Below are 20078 nucleotides of genomic sequence, written 5' to 3'. Positions count from 1 at the left end.
ATAGTGCTGCAGGTCTGGGATGAATCACAGTGGCTGCGAAACTTCAGGATGCGTAAGGGCACTTTCCTTGAACTCTGTGACTTGCTGGCCCCTGCCCTGAAGCGCCAGGACACCCGGATGCGAGCAGCCCTGACTGTGCAGAAGCGAGTGGCCATAGCCCTCTGGAAACTTGCAACGCCAGACAGCTACCAGTCAGTAGCGAACCACTTTGGCGTGGGCAAATCTACCGTGGGGGTTGCTGTGATGCAAGTAGCCCACGCAATCGTTGAGCTATTGCTCTCAAAAGTGGTGACCCTGGGAAACGTCCAGGTCGTCATAGATGGCTTCGCCGCGATGGGATTCCCAAACTGCAGTGGGGCTATAGATGGCACTCACATCCCTATCCTGGGACCGGCCCACCAGGCCAGCCAGTATATTAACCGAAAGGGCTACTTTTCAATGGTGCTGCAAGCACTGGTGGACCATAGGGGACGTTTTACCAACATCTACGTCGGGTGGCCGGGCAAGGTTCATGACGCGCGTGTGTTCAGGAACTCTGGTCTGTTTAGACGTCTGCAGGAAGGTAGTTTCTTCCCGGACCACAAAGTAAGTGTTGGGGATGTGGAGATGCCTACAGTGATCCTCGGGGACCCAGCCTACCCGCTAATGCCCTGGCTCATGAAGCCCTATACAGGCGCCCTGGACAGTGACAAGGAGCTCTTCAACTACCAGCTGAGCAAGTGCAGAATGGTGGTGGAGTGTGCTTTCGGACGTCTCAAGGGGAGATGGAGGAGCTTACTCATTCGCTCGGATCTCAGCGAAACCAATATCCCCATTGTTATTGCAGCTTGCTGTGTGCTCCACAATCTCTGTGAGAGCAAGGGGGAGACCTTTATGGCGGGATGGGAGGTTGAGGCAAATCGCATGGCTGCTGATTACGCTCAGCCAGACACCCGTGCGATTAGAAGAGCCCAGCGGGAAGCGCTGTGCATCCGGGAGGCTTTGAAAGCTAGGTTCCTCAGAGAGCAGGGTAACCTATGACTGTCCAGTCTCTTTACAGAGAAGCTGAACCTGCCCCTGTTTCAGTTACTATTGACTTTTTTCAGCGGTTACATACCCCGTTCACCAGTTTTCCCCCCTTTCAACAGACGTTTAAAAATAAAGTTATTGGAACATTTTTAATTAACAAAGTTTTCTTTACTAACGAATTCTCATTCAAGGGTTCCAACAGGGACGCAGACTGTGGTGGGTACGGTGTGCAGTGATGTACGGACCGCTTCTACACTCGAGGACTGACAGGCTCCTGCTCCTACAGCGGTCTCTGGGGGGAGGACGGTTACCAGAGGGTGTGCAGGAAGGGGTGGGTTTGCAGGAAGGGGTGAGGGGTGTGTGGGAAGGCTGAGTAGGTGTGGGGGATGATGGCTCTGGCTGGGGCTCAGGGCATCGGAGAGGTTCAGGGCTAGGGTGGAAGGGCATGGTAAGGGCAGCCTGCCTTGCCATTTGTGGATGCCAGGCGCTCGGACCCTGGGGCAACATACACCTCCTAGACTGACCTGTGGCAGCAGACATCTCGCAGAGTGACCCGGGTGCCTAGTGACTGCACTCTGTGTGTGACTTGCTGTTGATCCTGCCCCCATGTCTGTACCCTGTTAATGGTGGCTGTCCTATGCAATTGACAAACCCCTCCCCCCCCCCACACAAAGTCTTCTGCAACGAAACATGACGGAAACAGTAATGAACAGCAAACTATTTTTAATACTCAACTACACAGTTGGGGGATGAAACTGGGATTTGGGATCGGGTGAGCCAGGAAGGGAAGCAATTCTCATACTTTAGGGAATGAGAGCTGTTTGATACATGAGCACTCTGCTGGGGTGGAGTGACAGTTTTCACGGCCCCTAGCGCCCCTCCTTCTTGTGATTTTGGGTGAGGGGGGGACAGGACTTTGTGGCGGGGGAGGGCGGTTGCAGATACAGTTCAGGGGGGCTCTCTGCTCCTGCCTGCGGTCCTGCAGAACATCCACAAGGCGCCGGAGCGTGTCCGTTTGCTCCCTCATTAGTCCAAGCAGCGTTTGAGTCGCCTGCTGGTCTTCCTGCCGCCACCTGTCCTCCCGTTCGCTGTGTGAGTGCTGCTGCTGAGAGAGGGTCTCCCTCCACTGGCTCTGCTGGGCCGCCTCGGCTCTGGAGCAGGCCATCAGTTCAGCGAACATCTCGTCCCGAGTCTTTTTCTTTCGCCGCCTAATCTGCGCCAGCCTCTGTGAGGGGGATGCCGGGGCAGTTCGGGAAAGAGCCGCAGCTGTGTGATGGGAAAAAGAAAGTGATTTTCTTCCAAAGATACATGTTTGCGAACACTGAACACAGTCTACTCAGTTTCTGTGAACAAGACCATACAGGGCACCTAATCTCATGTGCTCTCAGGACAAGTTCGAATTTTCGGCATTCGCTTTCATTGCCTGGGGTCTTGCACTGGAGATCGGACAAGCGGGGCAGGACAGCAGAATCCGTGTAGCAGCCAGGCCTGGTAAGCCGTAAACTTTAGGCTGCTTAACAGTTAATGGATAGCAGTGCCCTCCTGCTGCAGGCAATCTGGAAAGCATAAAGTCTGACCCTGTTCCAGCCCCTCGCGGCTGTCCCCGGGAAAGATCCCTGTATGCTTTTCCTCTGCAGCCTCCAACACATGGCTGTTAAACGACGGTCATTGTTATGCAAAGGAAAAGTCAAGCATTCACAATAGTAACATTAAAGTAATTCCCCTAATTAGATGCAGCAGTCGCCGAGCGAGATCACCCTGAGGCGGGTCTCCAGGAGAAACAGAGAGCGCATGCTGCGTGAATCCCTGCACAGACCGGGGCCTATGCTGCGATGCTGGTTGAGGCAATGCTCCCATTATACCTCAGGATGGCCTGGCGTGGAAGAGTGTGCTTCCACGGAGCACCCAACAAGGCACCTCTCCCCAGGAACCTCCTGCGGAGGCTTTTCGAGTACCTCTCCGAGAGCTTCGTAGAACTGTCCCAAGAGGATTTCTGTTCGATCCCTATATGCATTGACCTTCTTTTTATATAGTTTTTATTCCTGTTTTTTTAAAAAATAAATGTTTACATGTTTATAGCACTTACCGACTGATCCTTCCCCTGATTCGGAGTCCGAGTTAACGGCCGGGGAGGGTTGGTAGGGGATCTCTGTGAGGGTGATGAAGAGATCCTGGCTGTCGGGGAAAGCAGTATTGTAACCGCTGTCGCCTGCCTCGTCCTCCACAAACCGTTCCTCATCTTCCCCATCGGCAAACATCGCCGAGAAACTGCCCCTCGACACTATCCCATCCTCAGAGTCCACGGTCACTGGTGGGGCAGTGGTGGCAGACCCACCGAGAATGGCATGCAGTGCCTCGTAGAAGCGGCATGTCTGGGGCTGGGCTCCGGAGCGTCCGTTTGCCGCTTTGATTTTTTGGTAGCCTTGTCTCAGGTCCTTGATTTTCACGCAGCACTGCGTTGCATCCCGGCTGTATCCTCTGAGTGCCATGGCTTTGGAGACCTTCTCGTAGGTCTTTGCATTCCGTTTTTTGGAGCGCAGCTCCGAAAGCACAGACTCATCGCCCCACACAGCGATCAGATCCAAGACTTCCCGGTCAGTCCATGCTGGGGCCCTCTTTCTACTCTGAGATTGCATGGACTCCTCTGCTGGAGAGTTCTGCATCGCTGCCAATGCTGCTGAGCTCGCCATGACGTCCACACAGGAAATGAGATTCAAACTGACCAGACAGGAAAAGGAATTCAAATTTTCCCGGTGCTTTTCCTGTATGGCTGATCAGAACATCTGAGCTCGGACTGCTGTCCAGAGCGTCAACAGAGTGGTGCAGTGTGGGATAGCTCCCGGAGCTAGTAAGTTCGATTTGCATCCACACCTAGCCTAATTCGACATAGCCATGTCGAATTTAGCACTACTCCTCTCGTCGAGGTGGAGTACCGAATTCGGACTAAAGAGCCCTCTAGGTCGAATTAAATGGCTTCCTGGTGTGGACGGGTGCATGGTTAATTCGAATTAACGCTGCTAAATTCGAATTAAAGTCCTAGTGTAGACCAGGCCTAAGTAAAGTTTAGCTTTAAGTGAAAGCACTCTTGTGTTGTCCTGTTTGTGCCAGCCATCTATCGGTCGGATGGCCATGTCTCCCCTGATTTATTTCCTGACACCTCTTCGCACAGAGTAAAGTTACCAAGAACTTTGGGTTAAAAGAACCCCGGGTAACAGGCGACAGGGATGGATCACTTGATTACCAGTTCTGTTCATTCCCTTTGGGGCCCCTGGCATTAGCCACTGTCGAAGACAGGATATTGGTCTAGATGGACCTTTGATCTGACTCGATATCGCATATTTTAAGCTTCCCTCTTTTGTCACTAAGTACTAGGAAATGCTGCATTCTTTTTTAAAGTTTATAGATAAAAGTTCTACTCACCTAGATATTAGTCCACAAATGGTTATTATGAGTCTCCTTTCTAATTAAATGTTACCCAGCCAGGACACTTATGCTGCCATGTGGAAAATATATGGAGGAAGCCATATGGAATATACATGGAAGAGAGCTGTGCATATTAATGAAAAACATAAATCTAAATGAGAGTTGAGGCTTTATAAACAAAGGTACCTACAGTAGAAGACATTTTTAAACCCTGCTTTTGTTAATTATGCAAATGTTCTGTAAGAGAACCAAAGGTTAATTTTAATTACATATTTACACTTCAACTAATCCCTTATAATTAAAATCTGAATGCCATTGGTCTGTTTCACTCTAGAGCAGATGCTGTACACTACCATAAAAATTAAAAAAAAACCACCCTCATTTATTACAATGGCATTTCAAATTTATTAGTGTTACCATAGGTTGACACCTTTTGCATGTCATTTGATTGATAAGGAGGAAAAGATAACCCATGACACACCCAATTAATATTGATTTACTGATTTGCCCCAGACAGGCCATTAGAATTCACAAAAGCTCTAGAATTAAGAGATCACATGAGAACCACATGAACTATATTGTTAGAAAGAATAAGACTTAAATGTCTTTTCATCTTCTTGTTAAATGTTACTGACAGTTATGACCACCCCTTTAGAAATTAGGGGCAAGAAAGAATGCATTTTCTTTCACTTTTATTGTTTAGTGATGTAAACATGAATGGGAGAAATTCATTATTGGGTTCTCACTCATATCATCCCCTCTGCCATATATTTCAATATTTTAAGCACTAAAAAATGATATTTAGCCTGATCCTACAAAATGATAACCTTTTAACAGAAACTGAGCATCCACCCCATCCCCCTTGACACAACCAGGAAACTGATGGAATTTAAAGCCCGACCCACCACTCATTGAAGCGAATGGTGCAGGATTAGATCTCCCCACTTCCAGATGAGTGCCCTACCCACCACTTTCTCTAGCCCAATGAATGGTTATGAATGAGCTGTTCAATCAAACTATAGATATTTTTCCCAATACCTTCTGGAGCCAAGTGTGAATATGTAGGTAGTTGTCTATGCAATTGCTGTTATGATTCAAGCAGCCAAAAGCAAGAACTTTAACAATTCAGAGAGGTATGGATTTGTTTTTCTCAGAACATTTCTCCCTTATGGTTGTTGTTGTTGTTGTTTTATTTAGGATAATGCCAGCTTAATTCTCAACCTTTCCCCATATCCAGTACAATGCAACCATTAAAGAACACTAGTGACTGCCATTAAACAACACCGTGATTCTATGGTCTCTGAAGACCATCAAATTCATTCCACAACACTCAGCAATGTCATTGAGTTGGCAAAGTTTGTGCTGGAGCACTGTTCTACCAGCATTAAAAACCTTAGCAGGGGTGTTGTCTGGGCCTGGTGCCTTGTGATTTTTTGTCTGTGTGATGGCATGCCAGACTTCCTCAGAAGATGAGGGAGCAGCTGGGAAGACTGATGCACTAACATCAGCCTTCTCTCTGTAGCCAACATCAGCAGTGTAGAAGCACAGGTCATGAAACATTAACTCTGCTGGGCTGGTCACAGTGTACGTATGCCTGACACTCTCCTCCTAAAGCAAGTATTCTTCTCTCAGGTAAGTCAGGGAAGAAGGGCTTGAGGAGGCCAGCAGAAATGCTTCAAAGACATACTGAAAGTACACCTTAAGGGGGGAGGGATAGCTCAGTGGTTTGAGCATTGGCCTGCTAAACCCAGGGTTGTGAGTTCAATCTTTCAGGGGGCCACTAGGGATCTGGGGCAAAATCAGTACTTGGTCCTGCTAGTGAAGGCAGGGGGCTGGACTTGATGACCTTTCAAGGTCCCTTCCAGTTCTAGGAGATTGATATATCTCCAATTATAAATATAAAACCTTTAAAAGGGTGTGTTCATGAGACAGAGAAGCGATAAAGGAGGATATAAAGGGCACAAGTCTCCATCCAACAACTATGTCTCCTATAAGCTCACACCTATCATCTCTGTGGGAAAATTTGCAAGACGTGAATTGGGCTCCTCAGCCACCTAAAAACCCATCAATGAACCCCTTTGGCAGACATCATCCTTGCATTGAGGGATAGCTGCAGAAGGGAGGAATGTCCAGTAACATAAAATTCACCTACCTTAAAAAGACAAATGAGAAACATCTTTACTCTTTGGCTACTTACACTAAGAAAAAAATCCTTTAGAACTTTAATCAGATCACCTTTAAAGGTCAGGACATAAAATAAATAAACCCACATCATGACTCTCATAGCACTTTCTAATGAGATCTGCAGGAACCTGATAGTCTAACAATTAACTTGCAAAGTGGTTTTAATGAAGTGAAGTATCATTACTGAAAAATTATTTTACTCCCCCTTCCTACATAGTCACATATTATAGAACTTTCCTTTGAAATGACACTTACATTGTTCCATTGAAGCTTAGAAAGAAGTGATGAAGATAAGTGTTGCCTCCTCTCTCTGTCTCTGTCAGATGCTCTTATTTGCTATTTCAGACCCGTTATCAGTGAATATTCACAGTTTAAATTTGCAGGTGATCAGAACCTCCAGTTATATCACTTCCCTCTTTCATAAAGTGCCAGTTTGCACCCTTAAGATCTAGCCTCATTTAAAATGTTGGTCTATGACTGGAAATGGAATTGAATATTTAACAGAGAGACATGAAATAGTTCATCACAGATTTAAACAGTGATAAAATCACCTTTATCTCCTTAAGTCTCAGGTTTCCTTGTGCTAATTAAAAAGGTGAAAATAATTATGCCAAAATGTAGGGCAATAGGAGTCAGTCAAATTCCCAGGGTTGTGAAACATATACTATTCCCAACAAAATCAATGGGAGTATTGGGGTTAAGTCCTCTGGGTTTCTTTTCTAATGCTGACCAGTCTCTTCCCTCCCTTTTCCCTAGTTCTTCCCATATGTTACACTACCTGGGTGAAGAGAGATAAAAACAAGTTAAAGGACTGCTTTTGAGTGTGACAGGACTAGATCCTAGGCAAGAAGAAGGGAAAGCCTTCCTCACTGTCTATTTGGGGAAAAGGAAACCCTCTGCCTGCTAGGAGGGCAAATGGGGGAAGATACTGTTGGCGAGGGAGAGAGAGAAGAATGTTTGACCCTGAAAAAGGAATCTGCAATGTGACTGATTGGCTGCAACACGGGATCAGGATCAACAGGCCTTTTGGGGACAGGCCTACAAAACAAAATTTGCCATCCCCACTCCTTGGAGCCGACCAGGGTGAGGGAAGTCAGGTCTAGTAGTGGAAGCAAGAGTTCACCCTACCGGTTAGCACTGGGTCCTCATTGGGCAGAGTCCAGGTAACAAGCCAAGGGTCAGTACCAAAGAGGCAGAAGCCAAGTGCCAGAACTGGAGGGTGAGTCAGGGATCAAAGCCAGAAGCCAGCCAGAAGTAGGGCTGGAACAAAGCAGGAGCTGGGACTGGAACAGACTGGAGTAGGGCAGGCATGCACAGCTGCAGGCATGATGCACATTATATGAGGGACAGGCTTATAAGCAGGGCTTCTAAACCAGCAATCAATCAGGGGCTCTGGCCATTCTGTCAGTTCCAAGGCAGTGCAGCTGAGCTCACTGATTGTCTAGCAGCAAAGTTAGTGAGGGAAAAGGCCAGCAGCTGGTCCAGTCCAGAACACTTCTTTCAAAACATAATTGATTCCTCTCCACCATCCCCATCCTAATATACACAGAGCTGGTCTAGGATTTTGGGAAAGATTAGCAAGATGATTCTTTAGGATATATCAAAGGTAACCAACTAATTTTATACATAGAAAGTGTGTATATTCAGAGAAGGTTCTGTATCTGTTATATAGTATGTATTCCAGAAAGTGTGGAGATGCCATACTTCCTATATAATCTAGTTGCTGTCTTTGGTTTCCTGTGACACCCTTCCTGCTGGGGCATAAACAAAGGTTACTAATAGAGTTCCTCAAGGATAGGTCTCGGGGCCAATCTTATTTAACATTTTCATTAATGACTTTGGCACAAAAAGTGGGAATGTGTAGATGATAAACAGTTGGGAGGTATCACTAATACAGAGGAGGTAGGTGAGGTATTTCCAGTGGAGATAGGGCAGTATTATTTACAGTGTAGAAGGCACTGGTGAGAACTTATGTGGAATACGATGTGCAATTCTGGTGTCTCATGTTTAAGAAAGATGAATTCAAATTGGAATAGATGTGAAGAAAAGCTTCTAAGATCTATGGAACCTACCTCATGACAGGAGACAAGGAGCTTGCTTTGATTAACCTGACAAAACAAAGATTGAGGAGAGACATGATTGCTCTTTACAAATACATCTGTCAGGACCCGGTTGGAGATGGCCTGTGGGAATGAAGTGAGCTGCTCAATATCAGGGTTAAAGAGTAAAAGGTCAACCCAGGGCCAGGCCAGGTTAAAACCACAGTTCAGAGTCTGTTGCCAAATGGGAGAAATGAGGGAAGTCGGGTCCAGGCCAGCTGAAGTCTTGACTGGGGTTAGCAATGGTCCTAAGCAAAAGACAGTAAACTAAGATCAGGGTTGGGAGCCAGGCCAAGGTCAAAAGCCAAGAGTCTGGGCTCCAGGTGAGTTGCAGTGAAGAGCGGTGAGACAGGGTCTAGGGAAAAGGCACACCCGATGTACATATTATTCAGACAACTACCAGAAATGGCTTTCTGGTTTATATGGGGAGTGCGAGCCAATCAGAGAATCACAGAGGGCTGTCACTCATGTCCTTTAGGGTGGGACTTCCTGCAGGGCTTAGCCTCCCAGTACTACTTGGTGAAAACTCTGCCTGGGCCCCTGGAGACAATGAGGAAGCAGTTTACAGAGTAGAAGCCGTGTTAGTCTGTTAGTGTAATGGTTGGGTCATTACACTAATTTAATCTATTTCCCTATGTTAAGTTCTCCTCACACCTTCTATGGGTCATCTTAATTATCACTTCAAAAAATTTTTTCTCCTGCTGATGATAGCTCATCTCAATTGATTAGACTCTTCCTGTTGGTATGCATACTTCCACCTTTTCATGTTCTCTGTATGTATAAATATCTCCTGTCTGTGTGTTCCATTCTATGCATCTGAAGAAGTGAGCTGTAGCTCACGAAAGCTCATGCTGAAATAAATTTGTTAGTCTCTAAGGTGCCAGAAGTACTCCTGTTCTTTTTGAGGAAGCAGTGGTTACCCCAACTCCCACAGTCCCTGGTTCTAGGTCTGTGGCTTCTTATAACCTCAAAGGGATAAACACCAGGGAGAGAGTGGGGTTATTTACATTGATGGCCAGTTTATATCCATTTGTTATTGTGTCTGCAAATTTATGCTTGAAATTAGACAAAGGTTTCTAACCATCAGATGAGTGAAGTTATGGGGTTCTGAGTGCATGTGTGTGTGGTAGGGAAACCTAACTTGTCTCAAGACTGAGCTTGATAAGTTTATGGAGGGGATGGTGATGAGATAGCAATCTCCATTGTAGGCAATTAGGAAACATCTCCACTGGCCAGAGATGTGACATTAAAGGGAGAGGGCTCTGAGTTACTACAGAGAATTCTTTCCCAGGTGTCTGCCTGGTGGGTCTGTTACACATGCTAACCATATTTAGGGTTGGGAAGGAATCATCACCATATTTGGGGTTGGGAAGGAATCTTCCCTAGGTCAGATTGTCAGAAAAACTAGGTTTTTTTCCTTACTCTGCAGCATGGGAGATGCTAGATTGAACTACAGTAAATGGTGGATTCTCAGTAATCTGAAGTCTTTACATCAAGATTTGTGGACTTCACTAATTTAGCCCAGAGGTTATGAGCTTATTGCAGGAGTCAGTGGGTGAGGTTCTGTGGCTTGCAATGTACAGGAGATCAGACTAGATGATTGTGATGGTCCGTTCTGGCATTAAAGTTTATAAGTCTAAAAAAGCCTAGGACTGGGCAGTGCACAGTCCTACAGAGCCTGTGCAACTGCATGTAAGACCCCCAGCATCCCGAGAATCAGAGGGAAATGCTGAATGTGCCTGGAAAAGGTTCAAACAGCAATTTGAGCTGTATATGAAAGTCACAGAGGCAAATAAACCATAGGATGAGCAAAATATTGTTCTGCTCTTAACAGTGGAAGGCACAAAAGCTGTGGGTGCATTCCATGCATTCCATACAGATGGTGGTGGGGGGAGAGAGGAAGGAAAGTTTTGCAGAAATAATGAAAATGTTTGAGGATCACTGTGTCCCTAGGAAAAAAATATTATTCATGAGAGATCTGTGTTCAGGATGAGAACACAGAATGAAAGGGAAACAACAGAGGAGCTTGTCACAGATATAAAACTAAAAAGTCAGTCCTGTGAGAAGAGAATATTAGAAGACTCTCTCATTAAAGATCAGATTGTCCTGGAGTGTAGTAATAAAGTCTGAATGGTTACTAAGGGAGATGACTCTGATATTAGAAAGGGCAATATGTATATGCCAAGAGGCAAAACAAATACAAATAAAAAAAAACATAGAGAAAGGCACAGAGCATATGACTGAGAGTACTATACCTAAACCAGCAAGAAAAAATTCACAGCAATTAAATTGGCCAGTGACAGAAACATGGAAATCAGGGAACAATGCCAGCAATGTGTATAGGAAATGTCCAGCATTCAGGCAAATATGTAGAAGCTGTCATAAACCCAACCATTATGCTAAACTGTGCAGAGAAAACAAGGAAGTGCATGTATTAAGTGCAAAAAAGGTTTCCTCACATGAAAAGGGAGAGCTGTGCTTAATCACAAATCTGGAGGAGGCTGAAAACTCAAACAATTGGAAATTAAAGTGTGCACAAATGGTACATGTGACATACAGGATAGACATTGAGGCATTGGTAAATGTAATAACAGGAACTGGAAGAGAGAGAGCAATGCAAGGAGCACATAAACGTGGAAGACTCAAAAGGGTCTGTGGAACACTTCTGGTGTTTGGAATGTGCACACTGGCACTTAAATACAAAGGAAGACTGATAAAATACATTTTTGTGGTAGTACATAGAGGAAAGCAAACAGACTTGGGACTGCACAGATGTAAGATGATTGATCTCATTAAGAGAATTTATGTGTGACATTACCCAGGACACACTCTGGCCTGCTAAATAGCTATATGCCCTCCATTCTTCAGCCTGGGGTGCCTTTTACACTGTTTTGCTGTGTGAACAACTGCTCCTGGCCAGTTCACACACAGCCTTTAGCATGCAAAATCAGGCCCAGATGAATATATGAATCCTTCTATCCAGCCACTCCTGAATTATATTGCAGAGCGACATCAGCCAATTCCCAGTCCCAGACTTGTCCATAGAAATATGCATCTTGTACTGCCCAGCACACTCCTGGACAATACAAACTCATTGAAAGTCTTCATTCATCAATGGAAAATCATAGAATCATAGGCCTGAAAGGGATCTTGGGAGGTTATCTAGTCTACTTCCCTGCACTCATGGCCAGACTAAGTATTATTGTAGACCATCCCTGACAGGTGTTTGTCTAACCTGTAATGATATGCACAAACCCTGTTATCCCAAGTGACGGTTCCCAAATACTTAAATCCAAACACACACTGGTTTAGATAAAACAAGTTTATTAACTTTGGAAAGATAGATTTTAAGTGATTACAAGTAATGAGGCATGAAAGTCAGAATTGGTTACAAAGAAAATAAAAAGATAAACCACAAACTAATATCTAATTTAACAAACTAAATGAACTTAAAAGCAAAAAAAGGTTTTACTCACCATACGCTTACTGGATTGCTTCATCCTAAACTCCTCCTCCCTCCCAATTCAATTATGCTTTATTTGTCTTTCAGATGTTGTAGCTGCCATGAGTAGAAATGAGGAGAGAGAGGGGTAATTTTTGTTGTGTGTATTCCTTATTCTTATTATCCCCTTTTTGAGGATTATCTCCAGCTGTGGTTCAGGTGACAGATAGTCTGTTTATATGAGACCTCAAGCTGTTTCCACTGATAATATGTAAAACTTTCACTCACACCTTTCTTCCTGACAAAGAATAGCTGCTTCACTAGATGCTAGCCGCGGTAGTCCATTTGCTTATGCTGATATCTGGCTGGAGCGTCAGTGTGTCTTTTGTCTCTGAAAAAGTGGTTTGGGCCTACCTTTCTAATTCTGGAACATGTTACATCTCTGTTATACAGTAGACTCTTATAACTTTACATATAATGTTTATACACACATTTACCAAGGTCAATAATGTTCAGCAGATTATGAGTTTTCACATGATACCTCACAGGGCATACTTTTTAAAAGAAATCATAGTCTTGTAAAAGGAATGAACATAACAGTACAGTATATCACAGTATGCCATAAAGAGGCACACACAGGGATGAAAATATTCTCAGGAAATGGGTGCCTTCCAGTAACATACACGATTCAGATAAGAGAAGATGCATAAAATGCTATATTCTTAATAAGGAGGCTAGAAGAAAAGCTGTAAAACATGACAGGAAATAGTGTCATTCGGAGAATAGAATAACCAACAGACTGGGTTCAATCCATAGTAATTGTAGAGAAAACCCATGGAACTCATGAAATTGAACAGAAACATAAAATTAAAACACTTTCACATGTCCACAGGAAAGTGAACTATTGTCTGCAATTGCAGGACCCAAGTTCTTCAGCAAATCAGATGCATCAGCTAGATTTTTGGCAGATTCACCTTGGGCACTGAGGGCTCCAAGATCTGCACTTTCAAAACACCATTTGGCGGTTAACGCTTTCTAAGATTTCCTTTCAGAATATGTTCAGCTTTCAGAAGTATTTCACCATACAATGAGTCAATTGCTAGAGGGTATAGCAGGTGTGATACTGTGCATTGATAATGTAATCATTTGATGAAGCACTGCCACTGAACATCAGGTGCAACTGAGGAGAATGCTGAACATTGTAATGTATTAACTAGAGCTAATAACCTTAAAATAAATAAGGTCAAATGTCAAACAAGGGAAATAACATACTTAGGAGAGAGACTGACCTACAAGGGAATCTTGCACAGTGAATCAAAGATTCAAGCAACACTGAACTTGCCAAGACTTGAAGATAAAAAGGGAATTCAAAGGCTGCTAGACAAGTTGAATCATGTCAGCAAATTCATACTTAGAATTATAGAATCATAGAATCTCAGGGTTGGAAGGGACCTCAGGAGGTCATCTAGTCCAACCCCCTGCTCAAAGCAGGACCAAACCCAACTAAATCATCCCAGCCAGGGCTTTGTCAAGCCTGACCTTAAAAACCTCTAAGGAAGGAGATTCCACTACCTCCCTAGGTAACCCATTCCAGTTCTTCACCACCCTACTAGTGAAAAAGTGTTTCCTAATATCCAACCTAAACCTCCCCCTCTGCAACTTGAGACCATTACTCCTTGTTCTGTCATCTTCTACCACTGAGAACAGTCTAGATCCATCTTCTTTGGAACCCCCTTTCAGGTAGTTGAAAGCAGCTATCAAATCCCCCCTCATTCTTCTCTTCTGCAGACTAAACAATCCCAGTTCCTTCAGCCTCTCCTCATAAGTCATGTGCTCCAGCCCCCTAATCATTTTTGTTGCCCTCCGCTGGACTCTCTCCAATTTATCCACATCCTTCTTGTAGTGTGGGGCCAAAACTGGACACAGTACTCCAAATGAGGCCTCACCAGTGCTGAGTAGAGGGGAATGATCACATCCCTTGATCTGCTGGAAATGCCCCTACTTATACAACCCAAAATGCCATTAGCCTTCTTGGCAACAAGGGCACACTGTTGACTCATATTCAGCTTTTCGTCCACCGTAACCCCTAGGTCCTTTTCTGCAGAACTGCTGCCCAGCCATTCGGTCCCTAGTCTGTAGCAGTGCATGGGATTCTTCCATCCTAAGTGCAGGACTCTGCACTTGTCCTTGTTGAACCTCATCATATTTCTTTTGGCCCAATCCTCTAATTTGTCTAGGTCCCTCTGTATCCTATCCCTACCCTCCAGCGTATCAACCACTCCTCCCAGTTTAGTGTCATCTGCAAACTTGCTAAGGGTGCAGTCCACACCATCCTCCAGATCGTTAATGAAGATATTGAACAAAACCGGCCCCAGCACCGACCCTTGGGGCACTCCACTTGATACCGGCTGCCAACTAGACATGGAACCATTGATCACTACCCGTTGAGCCCGACCATCTAGCCAGTTTTCTATCCACCTTACCGTCCATTCATCCAGCCCAGACTTCTTTAACTTGCTGGCAAGAATACTGTGGGAGACTGTATCAAAAGCTTTGCTAAAGTCCAGAAATAGTACATCCACTGCTTTCCCCTCATCCACAGAGCCGGTTATCTCGTCATAGAAGGCAATTAGGTTAGTCAGGCATGACTTGCCCTTGGTGAATCCATGCTGACTGTTCCTGATCACTTTCCCCTCCTTTAAGTGGTTCAGGATTGATTCCTTGAGGACCTGTTCCATGATTTTTCCAGGGACTGAGGTGAGACTGACTGGCCTGTAGTTCCCTGGATCTTCCTTCTTCCCTTTTTTAAAGATGGGCACTACATTAGCTTTTTTCCAGTCATCCGGGACCTCCCCCGATCGCCATGATTTTTCAAAGATAATGGCCAATGGCTCTGCAATCTCATCGGCCAACTCCTTTAGCACCCTCGGATGCAGCGCATCCGGCCCCATGGACTTGTGCTCGTCCAGCTTTCCTAAATAGCCCCGAACTACTTCTTTCTCCACAGAGAGCTGGTCACCTCCTCCCCATACCGTGCTGCAGAGTGCAGCTGTCTGGGAGCTGACCTTGTCTGTGAAGACAGAGGCAAAAAAAGCATTGAGTACACTAGCTTTCTCCACATCCTCTGTCACTAGGTTCCCTCCCTCATTCAGCAAGGGGCCCACACTTTCCTTGACTTTCTTCCTGTTGCTAACATACCTAAAGAAACCCTTCTTGTTACTCCTAACATCTCCGGCTAGCTGCAACTCCAAGTGTGATTTGGCCTTCCTGATTTCACACCTGCATGCCTGAACAATACTTTTATACTCCTCCCTGGTTATTTGTCCAATCTTCCACTTCTTGTAAGCTGTTCTTTTGTGTTTAAGACGAGCAAGGATTTCACTGTTAAGCCAAGCTGGTCGCCTGCCATATTTACTTTTTCTTCCTACACATCGGGATGGTTTGTTCCTGCAACCTCAATAAGGTTTCTTTGAAATACAGCCAGCTTTCCTCGACTCCTTTCCCCGTCATGTTATTCTCCCAGGGGACCTTGCCCATCAGTTCCCTGAGGGAGTCGAAGTCTGCTTTTCTGAAATCCAGGGTCTCTGTTCTACTGCTTTCCCTTTTTTCTTGTATCAGGATCCTGAACTCGACCATCTCATGGTCACTGCCTCCCAGGTTCCCATCCACTATTGCTTCCTCTACTATTTCTTCCCTGTTTGTGAGCAGCAGGTCAAGAAGAGCTTTGCCCCTAGTTCGTTCCTCCAGCACTTGCACCAGGAAATTGTCCCCTACACTTTCCAGAAACTTCCTTGATTGTCTGTGCACTGCTGTATTGCTCTCCCAGCAGATATCACGGTGATTAAAGTCACCCATGAGAACCAGGGCCTGCGATCTAGCAACTTCTGTTAGTTGCTGGAAGAAAGCCTCGTCCACCTCATCCCACTGGTCCGGTGGTCTGTAGCAGACTCCCACCACGACATTACCCTTGTTGTTCATACTTCTAAATTTAATCCAGAGACACTCAGGTCTTTCTGCAGTTTCATACTGGAGCTCTGAGCAGTCATACTGCTCTCTTACGTACAATGCAACTCCCCCACCTTTTCTGCCCTGCCTGTCCTTCCTGAACAGTTTATATCCATCCATGACAGTACTCCAATCATGTGAGTTATCCCACCAAGTCTCTGTTATTCCAATTACATCATAATTCCCTGACTGTGCCAGGACTTCTAGTTCTCCCTGCTTGTTCCCCAGGCTTCTTGCATTTGTGTATAGGCACTTAAGATAACCCGCTGATTGTCCCACTTTCTCGGTCTGAGACAGGAGTCCTCCCCTCTTGTAGTCTCCTGCTTGTGCTTCCTCCCGGTATCCCACTTCCCCACTTACCTCGGGGCTTTGGTCTCCTTCCCCCGGTGAACCTAGTTTAAAGCCCTCCTCACTAGGTTAGCCAGCCTGCTTGCAAAGATGCTCTTCCCTCTCTTCGTGAGGTGGAGCCCATCTCTGTCTAGCAAACCTTCTTCTTGGAAGACCATCCCATTGTCAAAGAATCCAAACCCTTCTCTCCGACACCATCTACGTAGCCATTCGTTGATTTCCACAATTCGACGGTCTCTACCCTGGCCTTTTCCTGCCACAGGATAGACGAGAACACCACTTGCGCCTCAAACTCCTTTATCCTTCTTCCCAGAGCCATGTAGTCTGCAGTGATACGCTCAAGGTCATTCTTGGCAGTATCATTGGTGCCCACATGGAGAAGCAGGAAGGGGTAGCGATCCGAGGGCTTGATGAGTCTCAGCAGTCTCTCCGTCACATCGTGAATCCTAGCCTCTGGCAAGCAGCACACCTCTCGGTTTTCCCGGTCAGGGCGGCAGATAGACGACTCAGTGCCCCTGAGGAGAGAGTCCCCGACCACCACCACCCTCCTCCTCCTTCTCTTGGGAGTGGTGGTCGTGGAACCCCCATCCCTAGGACAGTGCATCTCATGCCTTCCAATCAGTGGAGTCTCCTTCTGCTCTGTTCCCTCAGGTGCATCATCCACTCCACTCTCTGCACTAGTACCTGTGGAGAGAACATGAAAACGGTTGCTCACCTGTATCTGTGTTTCTGGGACGTGGATGTTTCTGGTACTCTTTCCCCTTCTGGAAGTCACATGCCGCCACTTATTCTCGCTGGCCTTCTGTCCCCGCTGCGTAGCCTGCTCTGAATCTTCGGAACATTGTGCCCGCTGCAGCTGATCCTGACGTCTATCCAGGAAATCCTCATTTTCTTTTATGGAACACAGGGTTGTTATTCGTTTCTCCAGACCTTGAATCTTCTCTTCCAAGATGGAGATCAGCTTGCACTTGGTACAGACAAAGTCGCTCCTATCCTGTGGAAGGAAGACGAACATGGTGCATCCTGTGCAGGTCACAACAGTGGATTGCTCAGCATCCATGGTCTCTTCCTTCTAAGAGCTCTCTCCTGGCGAACTCCCAGGCAAACTCCTTCTGTTTGCCTCTCTGCTGTTAGCTGCTCTTATCTATACAGTTTGTACTACTCACCTAAGACATCCCCTCCACAAGTCAGAATTGGCATGGATGACAGAGCATGAAAGATAGTTGAATAATTTAAAGCATATTCTGACCTAAGCTCCTGTGCTGCAATTTTTGACCCACTGAAAGACTTCAAAGTCTCCACAGATGCCTCAAAATAGGGCTGGGAGCAGTGGTATTACAATGTCATGGAAATGATTTCTTGCCAGTCTCATATGCATCTAGATCTATGACAGATACAGATAAGATGCATGCACAAATTGAAAAAGAGACCCGAGGTCTGATGAATGGATGTACAAATTTCTATGACTTACTCTATGGTTGTAGCTTCAAAGGAGAAACCAATCACAAATCGCTGATTGCAATACACAAAAAAGGGGCTTGGAGAAGAACTGCAAGGATACAGAGACTACTTTTGAAAATAAAGAAGTATTCTGTGACTGTGGAGTTCCAACATGAATGCCATTTACTAATGACACACACTCTCTCAACAGCATATGCTCCATTTGTCAGTACACAACTGATGATCTGGAACAAGCAGTAAACATACAAGTGAACCTGATGTTTAGATTCCAAGGCCAGAAAGGATCATTGTGATCATCTAATCTGAATTCATGTATTACACAGGCCACAGGACTTCCCCAAAACCATTTCTAGGCAGATCTTTTAGAAAAGCATCCAGTCTTAAGTTAAAAATTGTCAGTGATGGAGAATCCACCATGATCTTTGGTAAGTTGTTCCAATGGTTAATTACTGTCACCTTTCAAAATTTGTACCTTATTTCCAAGCTGAGTTTGTCAACTTCAATAGTGTTATACCCTCCTCTGTTACATTGAGTCCATTATTAAATATTTGTTCCCCATGTAGATACATATAGACTGTAGTTAAGTCACCTGTTAACTTTCTTTGTTTAGCTAAATAGATTGAGCTCCTTGAGTCTTTCATTAAAATGCAAATTTTCTAATATGTTAGCTCTTCTCTGAACTATCTCCAATTTATCAATATATTTCTTGAATTCTAGACACCATAAATGAAAACAATATTCCAGCAGTTGTTGCAGTAGTGCCAAATACAAAGGTGAAATAAGCTCTGTACTCCTATTCAAGATTACCCTGTTTACCCAGTGGAGGATTGTATTAATCCTTGTGACCACAGAATCTCACTGGGTGCTCATGTTCAACTGATTATCCAGCATGTTCCCTAAATCTTTTTTCAAAGTCATTGCTTCCCAGCATTCTTTGGTCTAGATGGATACATCTACATTTAGCCATATTAAAATACATATTGTTTGCTTCAGGCCAGCTCACCAAGCAATCAAGATAGCTCTGTTAAGTGACCTGTCCTCTTCATTATTTACTCCTCCCTGACTTTTTGTGTCATCTACAAACTTTATCAGTGATGATTTTGTTTTCTTCAAGTCTCCAATAAAAATGTTAAATAGTACAGGGACAAAAATTGATCCCTGTGAGACCCAACCTAGAAACACACTTCTTTGATGATGATTCACGTTTATATTTTTGAGACCTATCAGCTAGCCAACTTTTAATCAATTTAATGTGTGCCATTTTAATTTTATATCTTTATAGTGTTATAATCAAAATGTCATGCCTTACAGAAATCTAATTATATTGCATATTGTCTTTATCAAAAAAACCTTGTAATCTTTGTTGATTAGAATTGATTATATTACCCTCCTTTAATTTTTTGTTAATAAAATTACATATCAGTTGCTCCATTATCTTGCCTGGGATTGATGTCAGGCAGACAGGTCTATAGTTACCTGGGTCGTCCTGTTTACCCTTTTTATATATTGACATAACTTTAACTTTTTTCCCCAATTTCTGGAACTTCTGCAGTGTTCCAAGACTTATTTAAAATCAACATTAATGGTCCAGTAAGGTCCTCAGCCAGCACTTTTAAAACTCTTTTAATGCAAATTATCTGGACCTGCTGTTATAAAAAAATGTCTAACTTTAATAGCTTCTGTTTAACACCCTCCTGAGAACACTAGTGAAATGGAAAGAGTGTTGCTATAAGATATGACCACATCATCTGTTTTTTTCCCAGATGCAGAATAAAACTTTGAAATATAAATGATAAAATTATAAAATTATTGTGTGTTGTATCTCCAGGCATATGGGATGAACTGGAGACAGAAACAACTAAAGATGAAATGTTGCAGGCAGTGACACAAGTGATAATTAATGGAGGAAAAATAATCTACACTTCCCACCTGCATGTTCTCACTATAAAAATGAGATTCCAGTGATCTCAGGAGTGCCTTTGAAGGTGACACAGATCATGGTTCCCACAAAGACAAGAAGGAAAATATTGGAATGAATACACAAAGGGTATATGGGAATGACTAAATCAAAAAGGGTAGCTAGAGAAGGCATATTCTGACCACTGATG

The sequence above is a fragment of the Mauremys mutica genome, chromosome 6, assembly GCF_020497125.1.
Source record: "Mauremys mutica isolate MM-2020 ecotype Southern chromosome 6, ASM2049712v1, whole genome shotgun sequence".
Classification (NCBI taxonomy): Eukaryota; Metazoa; Chordata; order Testudines; family Geoemydidae; genus Mauremys; species Mauremys mutica.
Note: the sequence above shows the minus strand (reverse complement) of the source record.